At 33.1% G+C, this 4999-nt stretch overlaps 1 pseudogene; it reads right to left on the bottom strand.

The window, feature by feature from the left end:
- Positions 1 to 3287: 3287 nt before the first annotated feature.
- LOC142836206 (5S ribosomal RNA) lies at positions 3288 to 3406 on the bottom strand (annotated as a pseudogene).
- Positions 3407 to 4999: the final 1593 nt, after the last annotated feature.

Consider the following 4999-nt stretch of genomic DNA (forward strand, 5'->3'; position numbering starts at 1 on the left):
GATACTAAGCTTTCCTTAACTGACAATTTTATCCTGAAAATTTCTACATCTTTTTTTTTCTTGGTTTGGATATTATATTTGATTTCTATAACCATGTTTTCAAATGTGAACAACATTCGAAATATTTACATATTTCTACAATGAGTATATCCAGTATACCATTTACTAAATAATAACTTAGTCTGACTTCTGAATATTCACCTTCTTATAACTGTCTTTCAGGTAAATGGGACATTTATTGATGTTTTGATGACAGAAAGCATACCTATTGAGGATTGCAAATTGAGTCAATAACAAGATCCTATAATGGTAGCCACTACCATATGAGTTTATCTCATATTTATCTATTCTTCTTTTCCACTAGAATCTTTGCTGATTCTGAATGCACTAGGATGTTTCTGGATAGTGACTTTTGGACTGTGTGAACATTTTGTCGTCAGTATAAATTGTTAGAATAGCAAGCAGTTGCATTACACAAACAAGAAGGCAAAGATAATTCAGCATTATCAGAATGTAAAGTTCAAAGATAGGTTCCCTGTGTGCTGAGAAATGCAGAGGCATTCCTCACTTGGTGCGTGCACATTATAATCACAGAAGAGAAGCATTAAGAGATTGACCTCAAATATGCGCATATGAGTCAGTACCCGGGCAATGTTGGAGCACCATGAAAGCCAGATGGGACAGTTCTATGAGTGTCTAGGACTGGCATGTTTATCAAACAGAGGACAGTGTTTACCTTTTCTTAGACTGTAGACATTACAGAATGCTTCTAGTTAAAGTGAAATCGATGTGGTTTAAGCAACTCAGTCCATTAGAACAATTTGCACACTTCTCACATAGAATTCCTTAACTTACTCTTATTTCTCTTTCTGATATCATTGTGTACACTATTTACTATATTTCAAACAGACAATTCTTTGTCAATTATTGTAAATAACAGCATATTTCCTGATACTAATGTGAATTTCCTCAATATTTTCTAAAAATAAAGTATACTCCTATTTCTACCATGGAAAACGCCACCTGTAAAGAATGACTTTTCATGACTCTATAATCTAAATGGGCCTCCACTCTGTCACAATACAAAATACTCTACACATGTGATTTCCCCTTCACATGCATGGCTATGTTATGTCACATTCATTAAATTAAAAATTATGCCATCTTTACTTTTTTCTTTTTTCCCTTCAGTGTAATTATTTTGTACTGCTCCTTATTTGTCCCCTAACTTAATTTCTGAAATTCAAGCTTAAGACTTTATTGCTAAAGAAACATTCGTTGAAAGCAAGTTATAGAGGAATCACACATGATCTGCACTGGGATTTCCTCCTTAATGACTGACTTTAAAATTTCCAGAAGATGATATGCAGGTTTTCTGGGATTGGGGGTAAGGGTGGAGTATTATTGTCCTTAACTCATTATGAACCTTGTGTGCAAAAAAGAAAAGTAAAACACTCCTTCATTGGATACATGAAATTCAAAAAAGACTTTTTCACATAGTGAGAATTAAACTTAGATAATTTCATAAATCACCAATGTGGCAAATTTTTATGAAGACGCCTGTGATGACAGCTCTGAACTCAATATGTGATGGAGGAAGGACAGAGATGAAAGCAAGGAAAGAGACATTTTGATTGAGGGAGCCATTATGGGGCTAGCAAGAAACTAGACCCTAGAGAAATTCCCAATATTTTGAACTTTACATAGCTTGTAAATGTCAAAATATTTTAAATGAAAAAATTAAGGATAAAATTATAAAATATTTAAAAACATAAATCGCTAAAAGCTCCTGGCAACCTATTCAGCCTCTGAATTATATTGATAAAATTATGATAAGCATTTAATATTAGTTGATAACAAGAGTGTTTTGATGCCATTTAGGGTTAACATAATACAGCTTGTAGTCAATATTGACAGGGCTCAAAGGTTCAAAGCTGAGGTTTTCTTGTATACAGAAAAGATTTGTCACTAATTTTGGTTTAATAAAACGCTGATTGACTAGTAGCCAGGCAGGAAATATAGGTGGGGCAAACATACTAGAATTATTCTGGAAAGAGGAACGACAGAGACACAGTCATCATCCAGAAGCTGAGGAAGAAAGATGAGAATGCTTTACTGAAAAAAACATGTCAAGTCATATAGCTTAACTATGAACAGATAAGAATTATGGGTTAATTTAAGTTGTAAAAGGTAGTTAGTAAGTCTGAATGATAAGCCAAATAGTTTATAATTAGTATAAGCCTCTGTGCATTTATTTAGGGCTGAATGCCTGTGGGACCAAGTGGGACAGAAACATCTATTTACAGTTTTCTTTTTCCTGTATTTTTTTGTGGATTAGTGTTAGTGTTTTGCTCTTGTAAAGTGTCTACCTAATATTTGGTTTTATGTCTTTTATGTAGTAACAATGATATCACTCATGCAGTTGGAAATAAGAGTTCACTGAGGTAAAGAATGTGAAAAACTAGGCCTATGCTCCAAGAAAAAGACTATTAATACAATAATGAAATTTCAGGACTGACATGCTTTTATTGCCATCTAATTCAGCACTTTTATATGACAAGTGTGGAAGCTATTAAAAGCCTGGGTTGATTAAGATAACAAAGTAGATGCATCATTTGCTTTCCTAGTTTTCTTTTCTTTGTCAGTTAATTTCTGGCATTTATTTGTGCATAGTGCTTAGCACATCTTCCAAGCAATATTTGAATTTCAATGGAATGTTCTTGGAGCTAAGAAGTTTTTGCTAATGAGAAAAGCATATTTAACTTGTGGAATTGGTGATAGAGACAAATACGAGTGCTTTTACATATGCATTTATAATTTTACCCATCAATACCAGTCCACATTTACATATGCATTTACCATTTTCCCTATCAATACCAGCCTAGAACATGCACTAAACAAGAAAAGTAATTACTTCTACAACCAAGATGAATCTAGTTTGCCACCTTCTATCATCCAAGCACAAAATGCTACACTGACAGAATAATTTTGAAAGTCTTGGCTCTTCGTTATGCAACATGGTAAGACTTTTATTTAGGGAGGTCGAGATAAGTAGTTGTATATTCTGATATTGGAGGAAATAAAATGTGTAATACATCAAGTTGAAGGCATAAAACATGCAAAATTTAAGTAGATATTCAGCACTTCTGTCTGCTTTATGCTACTTATCTGATATTAACAATGTCAACCATTGCAAATAAGTAAGACAGTGGTAGTATAATAAACATTGCAAGCCTTTGAGAAAGAATTAAAAAAATGTATCAGAAGATAGCAATTTTTAAAAAAAAAACCTACAGAACCCAGTATTGCCAGGTGGTCTCCCAGCCAAGTACTAACCAGGCCCAACCCTTCTTAGCTTGCAAGATCAGGAAAGATTGGGCACATTCAGGGAGGTATGGCCATAGATGATAGCACAGTAATTTAAACCTAAAACATGACTTCATCCCTCACAATCCTACCAAAATCATACCGTAGATTCAGTGCAATCCCTACCAAAATTCAATCAGATATTGAAAGGACAATTCTCAACTTTACATGGAAATCTTGCCAAGGTAGATATTTTTTTTTCCTACCAAGATAGTTGTAGGGTGTCTGTGTAAACATTATGACCAGCAGAGTGTCGGTCTGTGAGGAGCAAGAAGGAAATCCAGATAAATTCAACTCAGTAGCCAGTTGGTTCAGAGTTTGAATGTCTGATCCCAGGTAATTTATTGTAGACATATGAAACACAGCACAATTTGGAAAAAAATTGTTGATAATAAATTCGATATCATGTATACAATAAAGTTTAAGACATGACTATATTGAAGCTTTTTATAAAGTACATGTAACATTTTTCCATAAACATGAGTTATATAGAAAGACTAGATATGACATCTGAGGAACCAGGGAAAGCATGTGGTTTGGTCTCAGCCACACAAATAGGCTACTAACTGCATGCTTTCCCAACTTCCTGGGTGGGAAACAGGGTACATACCTCTCCCTCTGAGGAGACAACCCTTTGGTTTCTCTAGTGCTTAAATAAAAGTACAAGAACCCCGGTGCCTCCTATTGTTAGTGGAAAGTGACAATATTCAAAATGCCAGGGTTAAAGGGGAAAACTTTTATAGCTTAAGAATAGAAATTGTAAATGAGATGCTCTTTCATCTAATCCTTGGTTCCAAAAAGCCATGGATGACCAAAACAATGATCTTGTTTTCTTCCTAGTGACTTCTGATGTACATGATGTCCTTTTCTCTGTGAGATTATTCATCCTAAGTTTCTGTCATGAACATTTTAATTCTGTGCTTTTTCTGTAACAAAGAAGTAAACATTGTGAATTTTGAGGCTAGTAAAATGTATATTAACTTTTTAAAATTTCTGCAAGTTACATTTGAGCTTATGAAAGTTTTTCTTTTTCATGACTGTGACAGTTTATGTAGGTCAGCATTTCTAAAATTCATTTGACATGAAGGCATTGCCATATACAGTTATAGTGATAAAGTGAAACAAAAATGATGTTTGAGCTCTCAAGTAGGTCAGGACTATTAGTAAGCAAAAATAATACAGAGGATTTCATTCCATTTCATTGAAAAGTTGGTATCTATTACATATATGTTTATTACAAATTAAATTTAGTGTAATATATTGAAAAAGTAATCAGGAGTTAATATACAATAATAAAAATAATCATGAGGAAACAAATAATGATTACTATATCAATATCTCAAGGTACACAGGTTGACAAAATATTTATTAATGTTCTATTGTATAGCACCTAGTATACTTTCTACTATAAATGTATAGCTTTTTTAACATACCATATGCATTTTCAGTGCATATTCTACTAGTGGGTATAAATGTGAATCATATTTTCTTTATATTTTAAAATTTATAAAATATTCTTTGAAAATGGGTTATTTTGGTTGTTTTTATATCTTTATTTTTGCAGGTCTTACTCTGTGTGTTCCTATCTACAAGAACTTTATTATGTCCAGAAAATAACATTTCACAGGAGTCC

The sequence above is a fragment of the Microtus pennsylvanicus genome, chromosome 15 (assembly GCF_037038515.1).
Source record: "Microtus pennsylvanicus isolate mMicPen1 chromosome 15, mMicPen1.hap1, whole genome shotgun sequence".
Classification (NCBI taxonomy): domain Eukaryota; kingdom Metazoa; phylum Chordata; class Mammalia; order Rodentia; family Cricetidae; genus Microtus; species Microtus pennsylvanicus.